This window comes from Plecotus auritus, assembly GCF_963455305.1.
Source record: "Plecotus auritus genome assembly, chromosome: 12".
In the NCBI taxonomy this organism is placed as follows: domain Eukaryota; kingdom Metazoa; phylum Chordata; class Mammalia; order Chiroptera; family Vespertilionidae; genus Plecotus; species Plecotus auritus.
In genome coordinates this window covers 28650499-28678339 of record NC_137778.1, presented here as the reverse complement: position 1 = coordinate 28678339, position 27841 = coordinate 28650499, and the positions used below count along the sequence as shown (strand labels likewise).

General features: G+C 53.0%; 1 long non-coding RNA gene across 3 annotated transcripts; it reads right to left on the bottom strand.

The window, feature by feature from the left end:
* Nucleotides 1-100: 100 nt before the first annotated feature.
* On the bottom strand, nucleotides 101-25714 carry LOC308236995. Of its 3 annotated transcripts, none has more exons than XR_013959397.1 (6): nucleotides 25527-25714; nucleotides 21055-21218; nucleotides 18688-18728; nucleotides 2635-2752; nucleotides 1047-1377; nucleotides 101-395 (listed from the first exon to the last, which is right to left on the bottom strand). It is a non-coding gene; the product is annotated as an uncharacterized lncRNA (long non-coding RNA). The 3 variants fall into 3 exon arrangements; XR_013959398.1 differs by having other exon boundaries at nucleotides 18677-18728; nucleotides 25527-25628; XR_013959399.1 differs by lacking the exons at nucleotides 18688-18728; nucleotides 21055-21218; nucleotides 25527-25714 and adding an exon at nucleotides 14980-15215.
* Between the last annotated feature and the right edge of the window lie 2127 nt (nucleotides 25715-27841).

The window sequence follows — 27841 nt, the reverse complement described above, 5'->3', positions numbered from 1 at the left end:
GGTGGCTTCTGGCATTGGTGTCCCCAAGATTGCCCTCCTCTCACTCAGTCCCTCCCCTCCAAACCCTGTCCAGGGACATCTACTACCACTAGTACTGCTGTTCAGTAGTCAGGAGTCTTTATTAGACAGGAGATGGGACTTCCATCTCAGAGGGATCTCAGCTCAGACGACACAGGAGGAACCAGGACGGGATGGAACGGGAGCAAGGGTGAAGCCAAGTCTTATCCCAGGGGCTCCAGGGGTGGTGGGCTGTGCCTCCCCACTTCCCTCCCCCTCAAAGGCTTCTTGGAGGAGGCAGTCAACTTAGTAGAATTTAGCCTCATCTTTCAGTCAATCCAGGAAGGCTTCTTAGAGGAAACCCAAGCCAACTGGTGAAGCAGGTTCTTCTTTTTGGTCTGAAAAGAAAAAACGTAAAGAGTGAAAAAGGTTCTGTTTGGATGGAGACCTTAGCAGGAGGCAGAGGACAAACCTCCATGGAGAGTGTCCAGTGGCCCTGAAAAGGCTTCTCCTCCATCAGGGAAGGGAAGGGGTTGGGAGGTCCCCTGACAAGGGGCCACCATGACACTGGCTGACTCTAGGCACCTCTTTTAGGTGCTCTACCCGGGGCCATGGGGCACAGGGGATGCCAGGGTGGAGATTCAGAGGCCAAGCAGGTGAGAGACTAGGTGGAGGCCTGGGGGACTTGCTTCAGGAAGGCAGGAAGCATGCTTCCCTTGGCCAGGGACCAACCTGGGAGGATTTGGGTGACTCCCATAGCTCCTGTGGCGTCTACCCCAGCCCTGTCTTCAGCCTACAAGCAATGTTTTAGCATCCCTCAAACTTCAGCCCTGCACCTAAGAAGCGGGCCTCATTCCTCCCCTGAGAACTTGTGAAGTCTGTCCCAGCTTCCTCCCCTCTCCCAGCTCTGGGTGCCTATCTGCTGCTCTCTCCTCAGCCCCTCCCTCTGTGTTTGGAGTGCACTCTCCTGGAAGTCAGCACAGGAAGGGAGGGAGAGAGCATGTGCTCTGGGATCCACAAAGCCCCATTGGAAGCCCCGCCCAACTTACCGGTCCTGGGACTCTGGGCAGCATCCCTTTCTTGGGGCTTTGCTTCCACCTTTGTAAAGTGGGAATGAGATCGCCCTGTTTTCAGGACTTTTGGAAGATGAACCGAGATAATAGCTAAGAAAGGGCTTACACAGGCAAGCAGGCGCCTGATCAAGGCCAGTTCCTTCCTTCCTGGGGTGGGGAGCCGTGCCCAGGAAAGGACCCAATGAGGGGCTGCACAGAAACCAGGAGTCCGATGCACCGCTGTGGGGGAGTCATTCCTTTCCATCTGGGGTTGAAAGCCAGCAGCTTTGGGGGCCCCCACAGTTCACTTCTCCAAGGGCTTTAAAACCTGAGGAGAGAATTTCAGAAAGAGGAGGGAATCTGAGCCATGTTTGACACTGCCCGATGAGATCTGATCCGTCACCTTCCTCCTCCCCAGACTCAGACTTTCCAAACTTACTTCCCTCCTCCCTGCTTCACCTTCGCCTTCCCTCCCCAGACCCCACCCCAGGTCCCTAACCTTGACCTTGACCATACTCTGGAGGGGTGGGAATGGGAGGTCTGCAACTGGGTGAGGCAGACCTCCCATCCCCAGACGTAAGGACTTGGTCTTCCTCAAACCTGGGCTCTTTGAGGCCTGTGCCCCTGACTCCTCCGGGCCCTGTTCTGGGCCCAGGCTAGCTCCCAGAGGCCGCGGGGAGCCAGCTGTTCCTCAGTGCCCCAACCAAGTCTGCCTGCCTCTCCCTCCACAGCTCCCTTCCCCATTCCTTGCTCCAGATTCTCGGGCTGCCTGGGAGCCCCCCAGCACCGGTTGGCTGGACTGGGGGAACAGCAAAAGAGACTGGTGCCTGTCAGGGCCTGGGAAAGGGTGGTGGATGAAGGTCTATGAAGGACCCCCCCACCCCCCACCCCGGTGGAGGAGGAGGAGTCCAAATGGAACAGTTTCCACCTGTTCCACCCGCCCAGCCCCAGACTGAGCCAGCATCTCCTAGCAACAGTACAGAGCAGGGGTCTGGGAAGAAGGTGGGAGCTGGGGAAGTGGGGTGGGGAACAATGATATCATAAATTACCCCAGCCCCTCCCTGCCAGCCCACTCTTCCTCAGTTGAGAATGGCCTTTTTCTCCCCACCTGCTCCTCATCCCGGATTCCCTCCCCAACGCTGGCCCTGCTCAGGGCCAGTGCAGATGCCCTTCAGGCCAAGGGGACCATTCTCTCCTTTCTGCTGGAGTCCAGGGGGCGGGCAAACTCTCACCATCCCAGGATCTCTCCGGTGCCCTGCCGGAACCTCCCAATGGTGAGAGACGGAGTGTGCCTTCCAAAGGCCCCCCACCCCACTCCCCGAACCCTGGGAGACTATCACTTTCCCAGGGTCTCTGGCTCTTGCTTCTTTGGGTGAAGATGGGGGCAAGGAAGGGGAATTTCCAAGGATTTGGTGACATTGACTCTCCTTCTCTAAACAAAGGTTTTAAACTTGGGGCCCCCAAGTCTTTAAGGGGCACTTGGACCTCTCACCAAGCTAGCCAAATCTCAGTTTCCCTATCCCAACAGCTGGGCTCCGGGAGGCCCAAACAAGTGACTGAAGCTGGGTGGCTGTTTCTTCCTTACCTTTCAAATCAGTCATGTCAAGCCAAGGGTCAAAGAACTGGTGTGTCAGCAGTACGGATCTTGGTTAGACATTGGGAAGGACTTCCCAAGACAGAAATAAGCAAGATCATAGAATTTCCTGGTTGGAAAGAGGAAAAGTCTGTCATAGAAACAGGAAATTGGGTGGGAACCTTTTAAATTGCACCTCATCATTGCTTTCCTAGCTATATTAAATAACACATTGGGAATATGTAGCACAGAACCTGACATATAGTAAGCCTCCATTTGGGCTATTTTTAAGAAATCATATATTAACACAGATTCTTATTGAATAAATACCAGGAGGAAGGGCTACATCCCTGAAGACCTACCTCCCCTCCTCAGGAACCTATGGGAAAGTCCAGATATGAGGTAGTGCCCTGAGTGTACCATGCCAGCCAATTGCCATGGCAACAGCAGGAGTCTGGTTGGTTGCAGGGCAGCGTGGGGAAGCCAGCTGGTGCCAGATGGATGAACCCAGCAGAAGGCAGCCCCAGCCGGGTGAAGCTCATGTCCCCTGTGCCCAGGGCTCTCCCTCCATATGCCAGCCTCCGCCTGCTCCTTCCCTCCAGAACTAAAGGCCCCACTGCTATCTGTGGGGGATGATGCCAAAACCAGTCCTCCTCCCAGCTCTTGGCTTGTACAACAAGGAATGACTGCTTAGAGACAAAAGCCTCCCCCTGCGTGAAGTCTCCCTGGACCACGGGCTGAGGGATCTAGATGTTCTGAATTGAGCTCGCTCCTGACAACGCTGAGGAACCACAAGATCAGGGACTTGAGAGGGTCCTAGGCGGCAAGGCTTGGAGACACCATGTTGCACACATTCAGTGGAGGCCACAGCGTCTGGCCGGCTCCCCCTGGTGAGCTGAGATACGGGCTGCAGGGAGGGAGTGGAGCAGGTTAGGGCAATGGGGGAACTGAGCTTCACGGCCCCGTCCCCTCCCGGGACTGCTGGACAGCCTTTACACAGGGCCAGGGGGCCTTCTCCCTGCGGATGAAAGAAGCTGTGGTCAAGGAGTCCACCACCCGGTTGTTACAAATGCGCCTCCCAAACCAGGCTCCGCAAGATGCTCACCGCTTGAGCACTCCCGCCAGTCCAGTGCCCTTCGCCACGAGCTGCTCCCAGCGATCCATGCCCTCATTTCCAAACCCTGGAGGCCTTCCCTGCTGGTCCTCACCTACCTGCTGTGGCCCCTCAGCATTTACAATCAACACCAGACACCTGCACACAGCCTTACAAAACTCATTCACTCCTACCCACCTGACCCTCAGCACTGTGGAACTAAGTTAGGGGCATTAGGTGACTTATCTAAGGTATCCGCTAGCAAGGGAGGAAAGCCAGAATGTGTATCCCAACCAGCCTGTCTGATTTGAGTCAAAAAGCAAAACCTCCTTGCCCTGGCTGGTGTGGCTCAGTTGATTGGAGCATTGTCCTGTGCATCAAAGGGTTGCAGGTTCGATTCCTGGGCAGGGCACATGCCCAAGTTTCAGGTTTAATCCCTGGTTGGGGCACCTGTAGGACAGTTCAGATTAGCAATCGGTGACACAGGCCGGCAAGGGGAAAAGCCTCTTTGGGGAGGACAAGATTGGGTGTGGAAACAGGTGGTTTGGGGAGTCCTTTTGTGTGTGTGTGTTTTAAATTCTCACCTGAGGATATGTGGGGAGAGAGAGAGAGAGAGAGAAAGAGAGAGAGAGAGAGAGAGAGAGAGAGAGAGAGAGAGAGAGAGAGAGAGAGAGAGAGAGGAACATAGATCAAACCTGAAACCTTCCGGTATACAGGATGATGCTCCAACCAACCCTCCCATCACAGCCCCCCCTGGAGGGGGAGCCCTGTACAGGAGAAGGAGGGGGACGGAAACAGTCCCTATGTTGTGAAGATGAGAGACTCAGAGTGGAGTCAGCCTCAGAAGCATGTGTGGGCCGGGAAGGGAGTCTGAGGAGGCCTGGCAGGATTGGGAGTTTCAACTGGCAAGAAAGGGGAAGGGGGGCGGAGTTGGACCTGTGGGCTCTGACTGGAGCATGAACAGGAGCCTGTCTGGGAATGACTCCACTGTGCCTGTGAGACCATGGCCAGGTCTCAGCTTCTTTTTCCTTCCTGGACTCCATTAAAGCTTGAAGCCACCCCTCAGGCCTTCCCTTCTCCAACCCATTCCACTGCACCCCCAAAGGGCCCCCTGGGAGCTAAGCCCCCTCACCTGACAGGGCCACTCACAGAGAGGTCTTTGTGCAGAGGCTGGGCCTGGGGGAGGGGCAGTGGCCAGCATTCCCCGCTTACATTCCACCTCAGTGCCCAGCAACAGGCAGATCCTCATCTCCTCAGCTGTCTCTCCAGCCTCTCACCCCCTTTCTCTGGGAAGAATCCCCTCAGAGCCTTGGGCCAGCCCTGGACACCCCTTCCCTTTCTGTCACTCCCTCTTCCAGAAGTTTCCAGGACTGAAACCTACTTCTCTGTTCTTCACTCCAGTCCCCAGCAGCCCATCCCGTCCTGACCTTAGGGCACTCACTGTGCTGGGGACCAATCTTGGCTTCTCCACTTCTCTCCAGAGAGCTCCCCCAAGCCCGTGTGCGTGTGTGTGCGTGTGCGTGTGCTTGTGTGTGTTGCAGGGGGGTGGGTGGGAGGGGGCATTCTAGTGCGGAGGAAGCAGAGACCTTTCCTGAAGTAGCTTCCAGGCTTTTCATGTTCCTTCATTTGGCCTGAACTAGCTGAGAGCCAGTCAAGTGTCTGGTCGGGGTTGCACTCAGTGGGCAGCTAGAAGGGGTGTCCTTGACCCTCCTGGGAGGGGTTATATGCTGCTCCCCAGCCACACCTTGCACCCAGCATCTCTGAGTATGTCAGCTAATTTCCCAGTCCCCCATCCAGTCCAGCCCTCCCGGTGGAGCACGTAGGCTCTTAGTAACTAAACTTGTGCCTCCATCTCCTGTCTCCAGCCCAGGCTCCCTTTGCTGGACACTCCAGTTCCCTAACCTACCAGGCTCTTCCCTAACTCCTTGCTTTCAAGGATACTCTCTATTCTCCACCCCCACCTCCTCAAGCTCCTTAGACTGACACCACCCTTACCCTCTATCTCCTTTATCTTTTATCACTTATCTTTTGCCCCCTCCAGGAATGATGGCTGAAGTGATAAAAGTGAATGACAGTGAGAAGAGAGGAGGAGAAAAAACCTCACAGCTGAACCTTGGGGAACCCTTTTGGCTGGAGAATTGGTTGACCAGGAGGACTGAGGAATTAGAACCCAGGAAGAATAATCGGGGGCATAAGAGAAGAACCAAAGGCCAAAGGAGAAGACCGACGGGCTATCAGTATGAAATGTGCCATAGAGTTCACCAGGCCTGAGCTGGGCTGTTGGGCCCAAGAAGGCGCAGGTTCACCAGAGCCATGAAGATGGAAGCCAGGCTGCTGGGCCACGGAGGGAAGACTTGGAGCTTCACTTCAAGGACACAGCGGCCTTCACAGGCCCCAGAGAGACCCTCCAACGGGCAAGTGATCCTGCCTGTCCACACAGGAGGGAAACTCTCCTTCTGCTGCTGACACCTAGTTCTGATTCCTCCGGTACTTTTTACATGACCCACGGTCCTCCCAAGGGGTGTCTGGAACTAGACCCAGTGGAGAGGCCTCTCTCCCACCCTGTTCCTTCCTGTGTGAGGCTCCCATCTCTTCTGGCGCTGCCACGCCTCATCTCTTCCTCCTTCCTTCTCTCCCATCCTCTCTTCCCAATTCCACTCACAGGAAGACTCAACAACGTTCCTGATTAAGCAGGAAGTCCTTCGTATAATCTTGCCTCCCTCGTGTCCACCATCCAGGGCTGGCTCTCGGCCCGCACCTGTCAGGGAGGCCGGTTCCCAGGCGCCAGTCACCTAAGATGGCGGCCTCCCTCTGCTTCCGTTCCCACAGCCTCGCCTCTTACCCCTGCCTCTTTCTTTCTGAAGCCTGAGCCCAACAAGGTGGGGGGCCAGGCTGGGGAGCCAAGACCGGAGGAAGCAAGACAAAAAAGGACAGAAAAGCCGGCCCCTTGGCATCTCTCGGGCATTTGAGTCCAGCTTGGGAGGGAGGGCAGAAGGGAAGAAAGAAAGTAGTGTGAGTTTTTATTTCTGTCTTCTTCCTGCCACTTCCCCCCACTCCATACACACTTTGATGAAAACAAAATCTCTCCCCTTTTCTCTCCTCCACCCTCCTCCCCCTTTTTCCTGGCTCCTACCACAAGCCTCCTGGAATGCAAATGAGTTGTATTATGCAAATCTATGCAAATCAGGCTTAACGAGCGGAAGGAGGGGGCAGAATGCCTAATGAGTAATGGCGGATAGGTGCAGATGGAAGATGGCAGAAATGACCCCCTCCTCTTTGTTCCCACAGCCTGGAGGCTTGCTGGGGTAGTGGGGTATTCCTCCCTCTCTTCTGGCTGAGCATAGGCCAAGGCCCCATTGCTTCAGCTGAGAAGGCCTAGGATGGCCTTGGCTGTAGGTAAGGGACAGGAGAGTTCGGGGGGAGAGAGGGTTCAGTACAAAGGATTCCTGCTCACTTGCCCAGAGACTCTGATACACCAGCTTCCCACCCTTCAGCTCCAGGTGCTGAAAAGAGGGTGATGCTTATGCACATCATGGCTGTGCATCAGAAAGAGGATTCCCAAGGGAAGATTCCCGACCAGACCCAGGTTCTTCCTGGGAGTGGGGGGGTAAAAGCTGTCTCTCTTTGTGCTTTAGAAGGTGAGGGTTGGAGATGTTGCCATAGCAACATAGCATGAAACACCCACCTCCCCAACATCCAGCCCCAGAGGACCTAGGAGTTGGGGGGGGATAATAGATTGACACCCCCTGGTGCCCCCACCACCTGGCACTGCCAGCCGGAGATGGCGCCATCAAATCCTAGAGAGAATGGCCCCTTTGTTTCTCGGCTCACGATGTTGGGGGAGCAGGCTGGAGCACACAGAAGGGCCTTTCCCAGGCCCTGTTCCAGTTTGCATGACTCTTGCTGGCCTCTGGAGAATCCTGTGGCCATCCACTGGTCTTTGTGCCCTGGCAGATGGCTGCCACTGTGTCTTTTCTCTCATGGGCTTGCCAGCTACTGCTAGGTATGCCTTCCCCTGTGCTTCCCCCTCCAAGCCTCTCAGACAGAGATGGTAGCCAGTTGCACCCCTTCCTGGCTTGTGTGGACATCTCATATGCCCAGATGTGTATCCTGTTCTTTTTTGTAAGGAGCAACCTGTGAGCTCTCTCTACCAGCTTTAGGACAGTTCCATCCAACTCAAGCAGGGAGACCCCCAAAGGAGGCACCAGACACAATAGGTGGGCCCGGCTGAATTCAGTAGCCTGTGTTGGCAGGAGTTGGCATTTCCACTAACCAGCAGAGTTGGTCACACCTCTTCCATTCTCTGGGGATCTGTAAAGCGAGGGATATAGGGCTGATGACATCTAAAGCTCAGTTTAGCTCTACCTGATCAGTTCACTCTATATCTTACAGGAACTTAGGTTAAATCCTTCCTGACATCTAACTCTCATCCTTCTTACTGCTAGAGCAGTCCCTGTCATTCAGACTCCCCAACGTAGACAAACCCTATTTCCTGGAGATGGAAGGCCAACTATCCTCAGCCTTTTCTTCTCCCTGAAACTCCAAAGCTGGGAATGAAAAAAACATCGCACACATTAAAAAAGCTAGAGTCTCATATCTGCTCATGCAGACAGGACTCCTTCCTAACCCTCTCAACAGGGGTCAGCCACAGCCATCTCACTCACCGGCCCGGGAGCTGTCCGTGGTGCTGGAGGCGGCTCTGATGCACGAGTGGATGACAGAGGGTGGGGAGGGTGATGGGACACCCATCCACGCCCAGGTGAGAAATTAAAAGGAGGGGAAAAAAAAGCAGAAACACCCGGAAACAGTAAGGAAAGGAGTAAATGTATTCCTGAAAAAAGTTTCTCCTAGCTGAAGATCTCCAACTTGCCAATACTACTTTGGGGAAGGAAGAGCACAAAAGTCATGGAAACTCTGAACCTCCCACCCCTCCATCCCTAATGACTACAGTGTCCAGGATTATCTCCGTCCTCACCTGGATCCTATCTAGAAATTCACAAGGACATGTAACCATAGTTCCTGCCCTTGGGGAAGAGTTCAGGTAGAAGTAATTGACAGGGTACAGACCTCTAAACTCCATCCTAAATTCTAAAGCTCCTACAAGAAATTTAGTAATAAAGATGAGGAAGATACACAATCTGCCCAATAGTATAATAGGTATCAGGAGTTTGAGAGGAAAGGTAGAGAAGATCAGAAATAGAGTGTGTGTGTGTGTGTGTGTGTGTGTGTGTGTCACAGGCAGAAAGATAAGCCTACTAGTATATCAATGGTTCTTAACCCTAGTTGCACATTAGAAACACCGAGGGAGTTTTTATACAATACTGGGGCCTCAGCCTCATTCCCAGATACTCTTGATTTCACTGATCTGGAGCTGAGCCCAAACATCAGTATTTTTTAAAAAGCTTCCCAGGTGATTTTAGTATGTAACCAAGTTGAGAATCACTGTCTTGGGAGAAAGCAGAATTAAAAAGTGCAGGGGTTAAGCCTGCTCAGGTGGAGGAAGAGGCAAAGCTAGGGCCCCTGAAGAAGAAGGAATGAATAAGGAAGAAGACAGGCACGTGACTCCTCTCCTAGCGCTCCCATTGGCCTGGAGACCGACTCAGGTGGTGGGCTTGTCTTTTCTGTGCTGTGAAAGCCCAAACCACTCCAAGGCAATGAGATGAACTGTCTCACCACCCCAGGCCCTGAGCAGAGACAGGAATGGGTGCAAGGAACATAAGGGCATGCTGCTCCCCTTCACCCAGAAGGTCCCCAGGGAGGCAGTTGTGGAAGGTAAACAGCAACAATGGTCTCTTTCAGTGTCCAGATTCCAACCCTTCAGCCCAATTAGCAGACACAGCAAACAGCAATTCAGCTGCCTTCAGCTGCTGTCATAACAAATTCAGAGCAGCCTTAATGGGGGATTAGGGCAGGGGAAGGAGGGGTATCACTCTGAGTCCTGGGAGAGCCTGGGTGGCAAAGAAGGGTTCCCCTTTTCTCTCACCTCTTTCCTATGTCAATATGTACCCACTCACCTTTACCTTCCATAACCCTACTCCTCATTCTCCTCAAAGCTCCAAGAATATTTTTTTTTAAATATTTTTATTGATTTTTTACAGAGAGGAAGGGAGAGGGATAGAGAGCTAGAAACATCGATGAGAGAGAAACATCGATCAGCTGCCTCTTGCACACCCCCCACTGGGGATGTGCCCGCAACCAAGGTACATGCCCTTGGCCGGAATCGAACCTGGGACCCTTCAGTCCGCAGGCCAACGCTCTATCCACTGAGCCAAACCAGCTAGGGCTCCAAGAATATTTTTATAGCTTTGTCTCCTCTTTCCCTCCAAAGACTTTAAATCATTAACCTAAAATCTCTTCTCTCCTAGGGAAGTTGGCATACCCTGCTTCTGGGTAAGAGAGTGCCACACCTCCAGATCTGAGATCTCAACAGCAAAGGGAAGAAGGTGGAAAGGTCAACCTGTCCCCAGAACATCGGGCTGGGAAGGAGGTAAAGAAATAAGTATCAGTATTCCAACTCCCAAACCTTGGAAAGCGCCGACTTCAGGAAGGACTTACAGATGGAAAATGCAGAGGGGGGCCGGTGCTTCTCTGGTGGGTTACCAAATTTGGGAATTCAGTTGGGAGTCTCTACTTGGTTTGTTAATTATACCTACTACCTAACTGGTCCTTTAATTTAATAAACTGTGTTTTCAGTAATTCTAGAAGCTTAATGGAAAAACTTGGAATTGTCACTTACACATACCTTATCTCTCTATCTACGTAAGTCAGTTTACCAATCATAAGTACTCTTACAGACAAGTGGTAAGATCCATTAAGGAGAAAAACACAATGGCCACTCTGCCATGCGGACTCCAGCCTCTTCCCTTAACAGGCTTCCCAGGGACTGTTGTTGATCCTCTGCCTAGGCTTCAGACATTGCCTACACAGGTCCTAGGAGTCTTTCCTTGACTCCCAAAGCTATAAAAGCAAAATAAACTTCCTCCAGTTTAAATGCTTTGAGCTCCTCCGTCAAGAATATGCCAAAGAGCTGTCCTCTTTGCATTCTGAGACTAATCATAGGCTTTCAAATAGTCGTTTCAAACTGGAGCCTTTAACCGTTCTGCCATGTAAGAATTACTCTCTACTCATGGGTATCATAACATATTATAAGATCTTCCACATAGCATTCTCCATTTGCTCCGTGTATCAACCCAAGTATATACATTCTCATCCCCATTACACAAACATCCAGCTGAGGCTCAGAGATCTGTGTAAATTATGGCTCCTGAAGACAGACTTTGGATTAGTCACATTTGCTATTTCTATTTCTGTCCCTCCTCAGGCTTGCTGATTGTTGATGATTGTGGAAGGACATTTCAACAAGGCCCTTTCAACGTCTAGAATTGGGCGGAAAAATTGTCCCAGGATGAGGATATGAGTGATCATGCAAAACTTGAGTCAGATGCTTAGGAAGAAACTGCCTTTGAACTCCTGGACTCAGAATTCAATAGGACGGTTTGGGGATAAAGAGCTGAGGACAGAAATGGATAAAGAAACCAGCTTAGAATTTGATTTCCAGTAGGAATAAATGGATATTTCAAGATTTGAAGAATAGAACTAAATATTTTTGGACACAGACAGAAGCATTATGATACAAAGGAAGAAATTTCCTAACGGGTAACTGGTGAGGCCCTTCCCAGCCCCTTTCAACCCAGCTTTTGTGCACCCCATTCTATCAGTTTTCATCTTGGGTTCAACTGGAGGAGGTACTGTTTTGCATAAAGTTTGGGGAAGGACTCAGTTGTCACTGTGATGTCTGCGTTTGGTAAATCCACTCCCCCCTATCTTAGAGTGTCTGTTCCTCCAGTGGTTTTACAACTGTATATAGCCAGGCATTCTTATCTCATAGTGGAGCTTCCTGCCCACCGTGGATCACACACATCCAAACTCACACGAGGCTACACACCAGGCAGTATCTCACCCTCATAGGCACACACACACACAGAGCTCACAAACAGTCACCCATCATTTTGACAACTCCACCAACACACCTGCAGGCACACATAAGGCAGACAAAAACCCTCACCCTGACATCCTTCTGACCTCTATTCCCCCTTTCTACGGCAACACCTGTTTTGTAGAATGTAAACCCTCAACCCGCCAGTTCCCTTGGGCTACCTATTCTCTTTTGGAGATTCTGTGGTCAAATGTGCTAATAATGATCATAAGCTAAACCCATTGTGCTTAATAATACAGGTTCTAAGTCTCATGTGGATGAGCCTCATTAGATCCCAAGCCCACATTTTCAAACCAGACTACATGAGAAGTTAAAAAGGTGGGGGGGGTATCTTTCTTGGCATCTTATCAGATGTCAACTCCCTTCAGCCCATGGTCACCACCAGGCTTGCATCTGCATAAACCTTCCCTCTTCCCTCCTCAGCTCATCCCCATCTCAGTCTCCTTGCCCCACCCTCTCCAGATCCTCTCACAGGCAAGTGCAAAGCAGTGGAGAAAGCACTGGGTTTAAGACCAATGAGTGACATAGCACCTCATTTGAGCCTGTGGCTCCTCATCTGTAAAATGGGATTAAGAACAGCTACCGCACAGGGTTGGAGGATCAAAGCCAGGGGCGTAGGCAGAGCACTGTTACCTGAAAGTGCTGTGTGGTATTCAGTTCCTCCTCCAAACCTGCTCCCTTTCTCCCTAATCCTATCTCCAACTGCCTCCCTCAAAAAACAAAACCCCCCAAATTCCAAACAGCTGAAAAAGCAAGAAGCCATTAATCTCCCCTTCCTCCAATCCTCTGAAGGAAGAAAACATGTACTCTAGGCTCTCTGAAGCACCATAGTTTTAGTTTGGAATTCCCAATATTTCTCCCACATAATATATAATTAATAATTTTCTACCTTCAAAATCAGTTCCGGGGAGGACAATGTAAATTTACACGGGAAGTTGGAGTTGCACAAAATCATTTTGTCCAGCTCTCCTGCCCTCCGTTTACTCCTCACTGCCCTGCCCCATGTTCTGGAATGCCAGGAGGTGTGGGGTGGGGTGGGGAAAGGGAATAAATGCAGAGGGGGCTCCTTCTAGCTGTGGCCACATTTACTTTTATTTTATCAAATGACTGTAGACCATGCTCCTCTCCACTGCACCTAAGCACCCTTTTGCCTAAAATATTTAGGTCAGGCCAGATCAATGGACTCTTTTAGGAATGACGCTGATTAATCTCTAATTCCTTGCTTTCTTTGGGCAGCATAACTACTAAGCTACAAATTCCTTTGTGTTTGAGCTCTTTAAGGCCATTTGCTCTTGGAGATGAGAGAGAGAGAGAGAGAGAGAGAGAGAGAGAGAGAGAGAGAGAGAGAGGAGTGGGAAGGTAGGGTGTCCTGAAAGATCCCACCTCAACCCTTTGGTCAGTGAAGACAGGTCTGGCATGAGAAGCTTTTTCAAGACATCAGACTCAGGTCCTGGGTTGTAAGGAGGAAGGAATATGGAAACAAGGGAGCTGAGAAATACTCTGCACTGCCTGCCCCAGAACCCAAGCTGCTCCCCAGCCACTCTGTCCCCCTTTCGAGCAACCCCACCACCACCGGTACCTCCAGCCCCATCTCCACTTTGCCGCTCTCAGCTCCCAGCCAAGCTGGACAGACCTGTATGGCTTCAGGGAGCCATAAAAGCAAGACCGGGTTCTCAGCTCCCACCCCTGCCCCAGCTGTGGGCAGCCGCCGGGAAACTGTACCGGACAAAGCGGGGAAGCCTGGGCCGGAGCCCCAGGTGCTGTCCTGAATAACCTGCAACCAGGTTTCCACAGACCCTCCCCTGGAGCAGCTCCCCCAGCAGCGGACAATCCACAAGCTGCCAGGAAAGGCCCCAGCCCGAGAGGGAGCCACACGCCCCTTCTTGCTCCCTAACTCAGCGCGGGAAGTCCCTGGACCTGGCTAAAGTGACATGGGACTGCGACTCCCACCTGCGCGGAGGGTGAGCAGTCACCCGGACCGGGTTGGTCTTGAGGCTTGCGGGCCGCCGGGTCCTCTGGTCGCCTCCTCCGGCCGTGGGTCCCCGAGGCTGTAGACCCTCGCTCAGGCCTCCCCCGCTCCCTCCCCTGCCAAGCGACCGCTTCCCCGGGGCCCCTCTGCGTAGTGTATGGGGTTATTTTTACTTTCGGTTATCTAGCTTTATGAAGACTCCACACCACTCATACAGCTAGATAACCAAAGATAACAACCAACCCCGCCTCCTGGCCGCCGCCGCCGCCTCTTCCACGCAGCCTCTCGGCCGCCGCCGCCTCCCGGTCGCCCGCCCGAGAGAGGGTACACGGATGGAGGTGGGGGGCGGACAGAGAAACGGAGTCCGAGATCGAAGACTCAGAGTCACAGGGACACAGACACCACAGAGACCGAAAAAGGCGTGGAAAGGACACGACGGCCGGTGGCACCAAAGTCCGGGGATCGCCCCCCCACACCCCCCCAAAGCTTCCGACGCCGCGTTTCCCGCTCCCCATTCGAGCCTGAAGTGGGAGAGTTCCGCGGGTCCCGGGGAGGGAGACTCGCGGGCTTTCGTACCACCCGGGAAGACCACAGGCGCCGAGGCGAGGCCTCCTGACCTCAGCGGGTCTCCACTGCCCTCCGCTGGAAGATCCAGGGCGCACCCCAGAGCCCGAGCCTTAGCCTTCGGTGGAGCCCAACCCTGCGCGGGGGTCGCAGTGGGAGCGTGAGGCCCCACCGTCTCCCAACTCGCTAAGGCAGTGGGAAAGCGCTGGATCCAGCAGCCGACTAAAGGGGGAGCGGGCCGCGAAACCCGGGGGTAAAACCCCGGAGGCGCCCCAGTAGGAAACAGGGAAATCCCGGCAACCCAGAGAGAGGGAAGCCGTGGGGTGGGTGGGAGGCGACCCAGGGATTCCCAAGCAAGTCTCTCCCGGGGAGGAGAGGGCAGAGACCCTACCCGGGAAGGGAGCCCGGCCAGCGCCCGCGGTGGAATGCGGGAAGGAAAGTGGAGGGCGGGCGGGGCAGGTGAGCCGAGTCCCAGGCCCTGCAGGACTCCCCAGAAAAGCGGCATGGTATCTAGAGCTCCAAAATTCACCCAGGGCGGTGAAAATGGCCGGGGGTTCTAGGTGAGAGGTGCTCTGGGGGTTGGCGGGGGTTTCGATCAGGAATGAGAATCGTCCAGAGGTCCCGGGGGCCCCGAGAAAGGTGTGGGGCTCGGCCGGCCCCTCGTGGCGGACGCACAGGCACTCTGGATTCCGAGGCGCTCGTCCCTCTGGGCCCCGAGCCGGCCAGGCCACTTACATCGAGCCCAAGGTGCCCATCCATGCTCTCAGGCGCTGTCCTTTCGGGCCCTTCCCGTCCATAGAGCGCCACGGCCCTGGGTCCTGGGTGCCAGGGCTCAGCAGGCGCCGGGGCGGAGTCACCCACCCGAATCCCAGCCTCGGCGGAGCGGAGCGGAGGCGAGCCGGGAAGAGCGCGCGTCTCACCTCCCCAGCGACCACCTCAGCCTCTGCCGCGGCTCTGGCCCGGCGCGCTCCGGCTCCGGACTTTTCATTCATCCTTTCACGCTCCCTCCCCAGGCTATCCTCTGATTGGCTCCGCCAAGTATGACGTCACCGCCTGGTTGCCCCTCTGGCTCCGCCCCACCCCTTCCCAGTTTGAGCCGGAGCCCGCAATCGGGGCGCCCCACCCCTGGAGAATGGGGTGGGGGCGGGGCGGAACTACTATGTCTGTGTGCTGATTCCCAACCTCTTGCTGCCTCACTCATCTCCAAAACCCGCCTGCCATCCCCAGTCTATTGCCATGTGCAGCTCACTCTTTTTGCAGGTCTTACGTTTTCCATTTTGGCCCTAGGTACACTGCAGCAGGACCAGGACTCAAAGGTGGAAAAGACAACCAAATGATTGGAGACTATCCCTACCTGCTTCCTCACATTAGGATATTCTTTGTGCTTCTCGGTTCCGGTTCCTCCCAGACTGTGACCCTAATCTTTTAGGGCGGCAGAAACTTTTCTTGTTGGTTTCCAACCCCAAACAGTGAGGGATTCTGGAAGTTTGGGACTCCTATTGGGAGACGCGGCGTCTGATAGAACCTGGGCTTCCTTTTTCGTCGTGCAGAAACGAGATTAGCTCCTGTACCTGTTCACAGCACCAAAGTTCCAGGTGGGAGAGGCTGGAGGATCCCAGCTGGCATTAGCTTGGGCAACACCTGCAGATTTTGACTTAGTCATGGAGGTCTTCCTTTCCTTCCTCTACCGCGTGCGCCTGCCCCCACCCCTGTTCCATCTCTGGGTGTCTGGAGAGCTGGAGTAACTGAGAGAAGGATCCCTCTCTAGCAAGGTTTCAGGTTCCCGACCTGGCTCTCCATCTGGCTGAGAGAATCAGAGCCCAGTAATGCCAGCCCGCAGGTAGGCGGTATTTGGATTCTTTCTGCTGGAGAGCCTAGCTGAGCCTTTGTGCCCACCAGGGAGCAGTTTGAATCCCTGGTCCTGAGATAGCTTACAACTGACTGTACTTGGCCCTTTCTCTAAAAAAATAAATAAATAATATGGGCTGTTCCTATCACCAGGGATATTTGAACACTACACCAACCAGGGTGCACCCCAGAGGTCCCCTGGTTTGGCCATCAGGCCTGGCCGGATTGCTTTATCCATCCCAGGGTCCCATCTCTGAGCAGTCTGGGACAAAGCCACAAAGCCGAGCCTGAATGCTATTTGCCTTGGTTAGATGCAAGCCAATGGCCAGTGGGTTTCATTTGATGCTTCCCTCACAGACTGGAGAGTGTCTGAATAACTGCTGCGTGACTGTGAGGTGGAGGACACTGAAAAACAGGATAAAGCCCAGGGACTGAGTGCTTGCCTCCCAGAACACAGTGTGGAGCTGGAGCATCTGCCTGATTCCCCTAGTCTAGGACATTCTCAGGACTGTGCGTGGCACAGCTTTTCCCTCTGTCAGTCTCCACAGCGTCCCAGGGCCCTTACTCAAGGGAAAGGCTTTTCAGAAGCGTCCACAGTGTTCATCTTTCACCCTCCCAGAACTGGGAGCATACCGGCCAATGGCAGGGAGGGAAGGAAAGAGCCAAAGTGTCTACTCCCTACTTTGTTTCCTCCTGCCCCTCCCAGGTGCCCCTCCAGCTCAGAATGGAACACTGTGGGAGGGAGCACGGGGGTCCCTGAAGGTGTATCTACCCCACTAGGATGCTGCTCAATGTATTCCCTAAGTGCATCCCCCATCCCAGGCCCCAGAGGAACTATAAGCCCCTTCTGCCATTCCTCTTTGTGCCTACAAAACTCAAATATGTCTCAGTACATCACCTCACAACCCTTTATAGGGTACCCACTAATCTCTAGACATTCTGGCAATTCTAAATAGAGTTTACACTTCTCCAGACAAACCACCAACTTCCCCTACAAAGACTTCCCCATTTGCCCTCCCACAAGATCCCTTACAAGCTCCTTTAGGGAATCTTTCTTTCCCTTCCTCCTCCTCTGAACCAGTGCCTGGAAGGCTGGGGCCAGCTTGTGGGAAAGAGCTGGTTGTGCTGCTAGCTAACATTGTCCCCTTTCTTCTCTGTCACCAACTTCCAACCAATTCTCCTGCCCTTTGTGGCACCCAATCTTATTTCCACAGCCCCATACCCTGGCCTGGGCCATCCAGACAGTGTAGCCAGAGGCAGTGGGATCAGTGTGAACTTCCTTTCTCTGTCAGCCACTGCCATATTTTGGTGGGGGAGGGTAGAACAGGAAGGTTTCCTTGCCCAGTGGAGACCCACCCCCACCTCCACCACCCCCCCATTGGCGAAATTCAGACTAAACTGGACTTCCTCAAAACCAAGGTCAGGAGAAAAATGGGTACATATAGAAATTCCCCAAAGTAGCTCAATGAAGAGCTAGATTCCCCCTGCTCCTTACTGTGGCACTGCGCTCTACAGAGGTACCTCAGCCTAAACAGAGTGTCAAATTTAAGGAGGGCCCCACAATAGAAAATGGAGATGAGTCTAAGTTGTCCTGGTGCTCTCTGCATGGAACCGCCCTCTCTGTCCAGATTCCCGATGAAGTAACTGGTTTTGTCTAGGTGGACGGGAAACCAATTGCCCACCACTCCTGCTCAGGGATGAAGGTAAGCAGGGCATCTGTCTTTATTCCAATGGAGATGGAGTGATAAGACATGGAAGAACAGAAAACTGCCCACCATCATGTTCCTGGGATTGGTTTGTACAGTAAACCATGTTGCTCCAGTTTCAAAAAAGAAACTTCAGGTAGCAAATGAGACAGCCCCTCAAGGACAGAGGCAATTTCATAGATATTCAAATCGATGGCATCTAACACATGCCTAAGTATAGTAGATGCTTGATAATTAAAGAATTAATAGTCCTGGACAGGTAGCTCAGTTGGTTAGAGTGTCAACCTGATGTGCCAAGGTTGAGAGTTCGGTCGATCCCTAGTCGAGGTACATACATCTCCACAGATACTTCCAGCAGTACCACCTCCTGATGCTTACATGCTGCCCCCCACCCCGCCCCAATCACAGTGGTTTAAGCTCCCTAGTACCTATTCACCACAAGCCATGCTCCTCTCCTCTCTCACCTCTGTCAGCCATGAACAGGTATCTCTGCTCCCTTCTCCCCCATGGGCAACTGGCCTTCATCTCCTCCCTCAGGAGCCTATGAGAGAAGGCCAGAAGAGTTCCCTGGATCCCCAATGCTTCTCTCTCTCTCTCTCTCTCTCTCTCACTCTCTCTCTCTCTCTCTCTCTCTCTCAGTACTGGTCACAGGGTGGCCTTTTACTCCTAAGCCACCTTGTTCCATTCCCATTAGCAGTGACTATACAGGTCTTACTACAATCGGAGTAGAACAAAACCAGGGGCTGAAAGCTAGAAGAGACAGGGAGTGGGATAGAGAGGGTGTAGAGAACAAGAGAAAACAGATGACACAGGGACAGCTTTCCTTTTCTTCCACACCCACACCACCATCAAAAACAAACAAATAAGAAAATAAATACCCCAAACCTACGATGACACCAGAAACAAACAGGCTTCCTGGATGCCCAGCACCTGTCAGGGAAGAGAATGCAAAGGTTAAAGTCCTTTGAGTGACACCAATCTTCTCCCCTAACATCCCCCGGTTTCCCTGTCTTTCTCTCACCAACTCTTTTTTCCCCAGTCTTATATTTTTAGGGCCTAGACAGTCTAAGTTCCTCTGTTCAATTGCCAGAGCTTGAGGCTGCACAGGGAGATAGCCAAGCGAGAAAAGCCTAGACATGCGGGGAGGGCAAGGCGCCTGGCCAGGGCCTCTCCAGCTCCAGCTCCACCTTGCGTGGAGGATTCCACCCAGCCTCATCCCCATACCCTCCCTCCACCTCCATCACAAACCTTAGGGTCCAGGGGTTTTGAGTCTGTGGGGATACTGTGGCCCTTCTGACTTAAACCTATAGGAATAATCTTCTGTCCAGTGGGCACTACCTCTTCAGAGATGTCTGCTGTCCGTGGCCAGCAGAAATCATGCTCAGGACAGAAGGGAGGATCTGGGGCCAGGCGTGTATTTCTGTCTATTTAGATCTAATTGCATTGTACATTGTAAAGTGCTATGTAGTTAAGATATTGTCAATCATATTGTCAATCGTGTTATGTCTCTAGCTTTCTCCCCCATCTCTGTCATTACCTATTCACCTGTCATCTCTCCATGCATATCACTAAGGACCCATTAACAACATATCCTGTGTCTATCCATTTTCTTCTCTCCTCTTTTTCACATACACAAAACGGGTGAATACAAAGCAGGGTTTTGTGTGTGTGTGTGTGTTTTTAATGTTGGGTGACCCAGATTCTAAAATTCTAAGAGGAGAAAGAGAGAGAGAGAGAGAGAGAGAGAGAGAGAGAGAGAGAGAGAGAGTGTTGGTGAATCCTTTTACCTCAAACTCAATTCCACAACTACTTTTTGGTAAAGTTAAGAAGGTAACCTGACTACATGTAGAGGAAATCAGAGAAAAGGAGGGCTGGGGAGCAGGGATAAGCCTCAAATCCAAGCTTTGAATGTCCCCTCCCCATTTCTCACACCCACAAATACCTTCTGGACTCCCAGCCTCAGCTCTGCTAGCCCATCCATTTCATAAATTATCTTCATACCAAAGAGGGGAGCAACCCCCGTCCCCAACTTGCAGACTTGCTAGAAAACAGGCACAAGCATACTTGCCTCTAGCTCCTTCTTCCACCCAAATAAGGAAGAGTCATAAGGTCCCTGAAGCAATAGTACTCTCCTCACTGATCTCTGCCCCCCCCCCCACACACACACACAATGCCCAGGGGAAGGTGGTGCCCAGGAGCATGGAACATGTGTGTGTATGTTTGGTGTCTGGCAGCCTCAGCCTCGCCCAGAAATCTGGCTCTGGGTTACCAAAAGTAGTCTGGGGTCCCCAGCCTCCACTGCCCCACAATGGTCCCAGCCCATCTCCCAGAAAGCACCGTGTGGGTGGGGTCTAAGGAGCCAGAAGAGTGCCTTCTTTCTATATCCTCTGGCTTTTCTTGAAAAACAAGAAATTAAAAACTAAACACTATCAGATGGGTCTGATGAGGGCTAGAGTAGGGTTCTCCCCCTTCGAACTTAAGCCTCTGCTCCCAACACCTCCCTTGCCTGTAAGCTTCCCTCAGCTCCTTTCCCACCTGCCAGCTCATGGGGAAAGCAGAGAAGGAAGGGATGAAATTAAACTAATTCCTATAAAATGTTTTTGCATTTTTTTTCTAATTCTGGTCTCTACTTTTTTGGAAATGTGGCTCCTTTCTTCCCATCCCCCCAGACCCTCAGACTTAGTCCTCCCCTAAAACCTGAGGCTGGGGCAGAGGAATGAGCCAGAGCGAGGGAAGGTCAGACGTCCAAACACAGAAGCATTTTCTCTTTCCTCCATCTCCTCCATCTGCCTGCCTGCCTCTCCTCTGGTGTGAGCATTAAGATGTTGGCGGGTTTTGTAGAGAGAAGGGCGGGGCAGATTAATAGGATCAGTAGCACCATGACCCTAAAGCCCCCTGAATCCTATTGACAAACTTAGTGAGCTGTCTCCCAGTTGGCCAGGGCCAGGTGAAGGAGGGGGACCAAGAGGAGCTCTGGGGTAGCTGGGCTGGGCTGCTGCCTTGGTAGATGCCCAGGAAGCAGGAGGTGAAACCCCACTCTGCCAACTACTTCGCCACACACCTGCCTCGTCCCTTTTGCTCACTCCCTAAACCTTTCTCAGCCTTTCCTTTCTGTGATTATTGTACCTACCTCCATTAGTCAGAGGGCAAAATAGGAAGGATAGGGGGGGCCTAAGTGATTTTAGGGGATCCCGCCCCACTCCACCCCCAGCCCAGGTGTCTGAGGGGGTTAAGACTCTCTGGAATGGTCACTTACCAGGCTCCTGTGAGGGCAGACTGCTCGGTGGCCCCTGTTGCTGGACTGCATCTCCCCCGGGCTCCTAGCCTCCTGCGGAGGGGAGGATGCAGCTCTGATGACGTAGCATCTGTCTCTCCATTCAGGAATTTCCGTTTGCCTCTTTCTTTCTCTTGTTGATCTCCCTGGAAAGGCAGCAAAAAGGGGGTGCAGCCCCTGTCTGAAGACACCACCTCCACCAAAATAACAACACACTCCGATGAGCCCCCTCCTTCTCCCTTCTCCCTCCTGTGTGGGAAGGGGTCTTTGTCATCTCCACTGTGTCCACCTCATCCCTCTGCCTTTTCTAACCTGAGACAGGATGAGGGGCTAAGGGAAGCTATTGTTCCTCCAGGCCACCCTCGTCCCCAGAGGACACGAGAGAAAGGGTGCAACAGAAATGCCCCTGTCCTGTCTCCTTCCAGTTCTAATTCACCGGGAACTTGAGAGATGATTACAGGCTGTGTGTGCATCTCGCTGGGGAGTGGAGTTGATAATGCTGAAGAGTGATGGAGGGCAAAACTTGCCATTTGGAGGTTCAGGGTGTTCCAGTCCCTCCTTCCCAAACCTCCCCCCACTCCCTGTCCCTGTCAGCTCAACTAATCACAAATCCAGTTCTTAGTTGTGAAGGAGAAAGTGACAATGGAAGATGAAGGCTGAGAGCTGGAGTGGGGGAACAAGGTAGGGGGCCATGAAGGCCACCGCTTGAGAGTCTAGACAAGAGGAGGGGAGGGACCACAGATTCAAAGTAGGAGATAAATTATCTTGTTCTTAGAGGAGGGAGAGCAATTTGGGGTTGGTTTCCAGGGCCAGACTGATATTTGGTGGAAGCTGGGGCCCAGAATGGTACAATGGTCTGGTCTTTTTTCTCTCTCTCATCCCCACCCTCAGCCCTCCCTCTTTCCCCTCCCACTCTTCCTGGCCTGCATGAGAACTCAGTCTGGGTTGGAGGTGACAGACAGCAGGCCTGCATGCTAATGAAGTTTGTCTCAAGTTCATTGTCAAAACCCGTCCCTTCCCCAAGGCCCCCTCCCCGCCTCTCCCATACACAAATCTCCTTCCAACTTTTGTCCCACAGACCTGGAGGCCACTTGAGTCTCTGCGGGCTCCCCTCTCTCACCCTCCCCCACTGCTTTCAGTCTCCCTCTCCACACCACTTCCCTCAACTGGGGCGGGGGCTCTCTGCTCCCCGGTGCCTTCCCAGCCACCTTCTGGCCTGGCCATCACTAAGTTCTGAGAGAGGGATTCTGAGGGCTAAGGTCAGAGTCTGTAGACCTGATCCTTCTTTCCCCACCTCAAAGTAGGAAGACTTTGGGGAGGTGAGAGAAGGCAACAGACTGCCCTCACTCAAGGCTCCCTGCCCCCCATCCTGGCCCAGTCCCCCAATTCCAGCCTCAGCTTCCCCCTCCCCTCATTCCTCCCATGATGATTATTTTGCTCTCCCCTTGATTACATCTGCTTCACTAGCTCAGAAATAAAGATCCTTTGAGACTAATTTTGCACCCCCCAGCTCCCCACCCCTTCCCTCCCCCTTCCCTCTAGACCAGGACTCCCTTCAGCTCCTTTCTCACCGGCTGGAAGACATTGAGTTCCTTGTCTAGGGAGCTGTGGGGCTGATGGGAGGGGGTGCCAGTGGAATGGGGGGGGGGGTGTCTCTCCAACTCTGGGACGTGTCCAGCAACCCAAACCTGTCCTTTTGTTCCTATAAATCTCTTCATACTGTCACCACCCTCTGCAGTCTGCCTTTCTCCCAGTAACCAGGGGATAGGGGAGGAAGGGGAGGAGGACCCTCAACTCACTCCACTTCTCAATTCTAGGGCAACGAGGGAGGGGGGAGAAAAGGGAGAAAAAAAATTAAATCCCCCTTCATTAGCCAGAAAGGAAGCAAAAGGGGATAATTATAATTAAAAGCAGACAGCTGTGGATTGCGTCTTTTATGTTCCTCCAAGCTTCCTACCCACTTCTGCACCATCATCCAAAAATCTGCACAACTCCACCAGCATCTCCCCTGGTCCCTGAGCGTGGGGAGAGTGCTAGGAGACTAAGGCACGGGGGTGATTTGGGGAAAGGGAGTCCACTTCCTCTCCCCATGGACAGCGCATTCTTAAACATCTCAACAGGCCTAGGAGATGGAGGTGTCCTCTTCTTATCTCCCAACCTGCACCCCCAAAGTGTGGGCCTGTAGGGGGGGGGTCTGGCATTCAGGTAATAATAACCAATTTGATAATTTGGGGAAGTCTTTGATTTTCCTAAAAATACTAATAACTTATTCAGAAGGATATTAATACTAAGAATTAAACATAATCTAGCACATTTTCTCATTCAGGCATCTCTTTCCTCCTTCCTTGGGGTTGCCTCAACACAGAGGAGGGCTCTCTGATAGCCAGAAGAGCTAGGATCTGTAAGGGGGTGTATTCTAACAGAGGGGCCAGCGTTTAGAGTACACAGAAGTGTACACGTATACTTACACACACTTTACAATTTGGGGGTGGTGTTGCTAGGCCTAGCTCTGCTATTCTATGTATTTATAGAACTTGATCATAGGCCAGAACAGCAGGGTAATTATAGCATTATTAGCATATATGCAAATCAGGTAACCTATATCCGCTGAATGGAAGCAGATTATTATTTATTTTTCTCCCCCCTCTTTCCCTGGTATCAGCTCTGGCTCCTCCGAGCTGCACACCAGCAATTATCTGACATTGTAAGAGGGGGTTGTAGGCCTGGAAGAGGGGCCTGAAGGGAGAAGGACAGGGAAAAACCTCCCAGCAGGTTATCTCTCATTTTACTCAGTGTTATTCTGGGAAGAGTGGGGAGGGGCTCAGTAAGAATCCTTTGAATTAACAAAGGGGTGGGGGGTGATAGAGAGACAGAGACCTGAGAACAGAGACAGATGAAGCCAGAAAAGCTGTGAAGCAGTCACAGAGATGGGGAGAGACAGACCCCACAGTTCAAGTGAGTGGAGAAGCCAGAGACAGAGTGGCAAACTCACAGGGAGAGAGGCACAAAGAATGGAGATCTGGAGAAAACAAGGATCTGTTTATCTGGAAGTGGAGCAGTGAGTGCTCCAGGATCACTGGGTTTGGGGCAGCCTGGGGGCCCAGACCTTTCAGTCCCAGCTGACTCCAGCCCATCCCACACTAGCACCTCTTTGCACTCTTTCCACCACCTAAGAAGAGGTCAAGGACCTCAAGGGCAGGCTTTTGGTCCATTCTTCATTCCAAGCACCACGTGGGGAGCACAAACTGCATAGACAAAGTCTGACTCTGCCCTCCTTTCTCCCCCAGGACTGGCAGCAGCCCTCCTCTCCCTCAGGATTGTCTGTTGTCTGTCCAGTCCTGGGCTCTCCAGCTCCATGTCCTGCAGGGCTGGGAAGCAGGGCCTGGAGAGTTGTTACTGCTTTTCCTTCATATTGTTCCTAGGACTTGCCCTGCTGAGTTGCCAGGCTGAATGGCATTCTGGTGGCTCTCTGGGGTGGCCATGAACCAGCTCCTGGGATTTCAGAGCCTCATCTCCATCCTTCCCTCCCCCCACTCAGAGGAGGCTTCCAACCCAGGTGGATCAGGAATCTCTGTGACTGGCACCAAAGCCCTAGAGCAAGATATTGTATCTCCCTTGCTTCAAATGTCTCTTTCTCCAGGTACCGCTTGCAATGTGGCTATCCAGCTCTCTGTCCCCCAAAAACACCTTTGGCAAACCACCTGAGGCAAACTTCAAAGAAGGCAATACGGGGCAGGGGTGGGGGGCGCGGGGAGGATCGCTAACCCTGTGGCAGGGTCCAAGGGCCAAGACGCCTGCTCTGGTGTGGTATAACGGGAAAGGGAAGGGTCTCTGAGAGAAATGGACACAGACACCCAAAAAGACAGCAGCCAAAAACGAAATGTCAATGCTGTATTTAGATTTTTACAAAGAAGTGAAAATGTGCTCACATAAATATATATACAGACCAGCAAGATGGATGGGCTTTATCACCAATGATCGTGCATCTACGATATGCATTTGCATTTGTATCAGCTCCAGGGTCTGGCTGGGTTTCTTTGTGGCTGTATAATTCAGAAGTCAAAGAGCTGAGAGGCAGTGAAAGAGACAACCTGGGCAGAGCGAGAAACCTAGACACAGCAACTGAGACCTACAAGAGTGAGAGAGAAAGGGGCTGACAGGCACCAGAACCCCAGTCAAGGACAAGGCAGACAGACTGACAGCCAGCCCGCCCCAAGGACCATGCTTGCCATTCTCCATCCCACGTTAAAGACCTGGGATGTGGCCCTTACTTCTGCCTGTTTCTCCCCCAGCCCCAGCCGGACTCAGCCCAGGATTTTGGCAGGTAGATCGCAGCTTTAGCAGGCACATCCCTCTGCATTCAGCTGGAGTCATTTGGACAATGAACCCACCCCCTCCCCGTCCCAGCGCTGCCCCTTCTCCTCTCAGCCTGGCATTCAATGATGGGGACTCACCAGCACTTCTCTTTTGAGCTATATACTTTCCTACTTCGGTGGCTCTCCTGTACAATAACTGAGTTCCAAGCCTACAGAGCCGCGTGTGCGCCCATAAATATCTCTTCTCTCCTCCAAAATGAATCACCCTGGCAATCCAATAGGACATCTGGGACCACACATTTCCTGCCTCTTGCCCAGTGGTTGTCAGGAGCTGCAGCACGGTCTCTGTGTGCAGTCAGGCTCCACCATCAGGCGGGCGTATCTGGCCACCACTTGCTCTGCTACTGCCAATGGCACCTTCCAGACCCAGGACTTCAGGGGTGCAGTCTAGATAGTCTTTTACCTCAGAGTTGTCCCCCCCCCGCCCCCGCCTAAAGTTGATAAAATCACCCTTTTGGTGGATTGATAATATATCAGATACGTATGGTTCTCTGACAAACCAGCCTTTCCCCACAGAGCTCCCATGACTGAAATCCTTCTGCGGTCAAACAATCATGTCTGCCCTGGAAGGGAGATCAGACCTGTCACAGAGCCCGAGCCAGTGCACCAGCTTGATGACAATACCCTGAGCTGGAGAGAGATTTTCCACTTCCCATCTCCCTGGGTTTGTACTGTTACCTATGCTAGTATTTGTATACACGCGTTACTTTTATCCCTGGAACCATATACATCTCCTCCTTTGCTCGTGTCCACAGAGATAACGGTCTCTGTGTGCGCACCTGGCCAAGCGCCAGAGCTGTGTGTGATACACGCAGCACGGAATACAGACTGGCACACGCATCCATGCCTGCTTTATGCTCTTCACACCGCTCTGTTTTCTTGGTGCAGCGATGGCTTCTGTTTGCTTCTTTAGGTCTGATGCTCATTTCTGGGACTCAGGCTCTTGGATTTGGGCTGGATCCCTTAGCTACACAAGTAGCCAGTATTCCCCATCTTTGAAGCCCCTGCAATCTTGTCCAGAAGGTACTGAACTCTGGGTGGCTGTGTATATGGCTGCTCTGGTGAAAGCAGGCGGGTTCTCTTCCCATTGCCCGAGCTCGGTGCTTGTTGCAAGGTCACCACTGACCGCAGAAGGATTTCAGTCCTAACCTGGCGAGTAGGGTCATGTCTGTTTGCAGCGTGCCATCATGTGTGTGGTGTTAGGGTGTATGTACTACAGTCACATATATGTCCATAGTGCGTATGTCCACGCTGTGTTGTGTGTGTGGTTGGGGCCTGCATGTGTGACGTTTGTTGATCTCAGTGTTCGTCCCTGTGTGCTGTGGGCGCACACCCTTGACTTGGCCGCGAAGCTCGGGGTTCGAGGACCATGGTCTGCGGCCCCTGAGGCGTCTGCGTGTGTAGAACTGTCCCCCTGTCTGGCCCTGGGCCAGGCCAAAGCTAGGCTGAACCAGCCCGCAGTCCCGCGGGAGCCTCCGGTCCGGTCCGGTCCGGGAGCTCCGGGGCGGCGGCGCTCCCGCTTCCCGCCAAGCCCTGGCTCCGCGCCGCCCGGAGAGGTGCGGGGCGGCCGCGGGTGTGGGCGCCTCTCGCTCCCACTCCAGGCTGGACACCACGGGCGCCCAGGAGGGAAATGAAGCAAGAGAGGAGCCGAGGTACCCAGCGGGCGGAAAAGAGAGAATCGGAAATAGAGAAAAAGAAAAAAAAAATCCATTTGGAAGGAAACAAATGTTAAAACATGAGATAAAATGACGCTAAATGAAATAAAAAAGAAACAGACCAACGATATTTAAAATGTCAAGCTAATTATAGGAAAGGCAAGGAAACAAAGTACAAAAGAAAAGGCTCCGAGGCGCCCGAGCGCAGGGACCTCACCCGGAGGCGAGGGCGGGAGCTGCGGCCGAGCTCCGGCGCCGACCCGGCTCCGGCGAAAGCCCCGCAGGAGGGTCGGTCCGCTGGTCCCACTCCCGCCGCCAGCAGCGCAGACACAGAGGCCACCTCCGCCCATCGCCGCCGCCGAGCCGTTCCTGGTGAAATGAGACCCAGCGCGACCCCGGCCCCGCCGCCTCGCAGGGTCATTTCCCCGCAGGTCCGTGGTCATGGCCACGAGGCCCTTGCAGACGCGCCTCCGTGTCCGCGGCGCTTCGGGCGCCTCGGGAAGCCCGGTCTGTCCAGAGCGTGGGGACTGCGGCTCCGCGGCCGCCCGCCCGCCGCTGCTCGGGACCCCAGCCCCAGGGCTGAGCAATTAGTAACCAAGAGGCGCTGGGGTGAGAGGGGAGCCTGGCAAGCCAAGGAGAAGGAAGATGAGAGAGAAGAAAAGAGGGGGCCAAGAACACGTAGCTTTTTTCTGATTTAGAACTGTCATGTCGACTTTCTGATTTTCATATTGGGGGGGG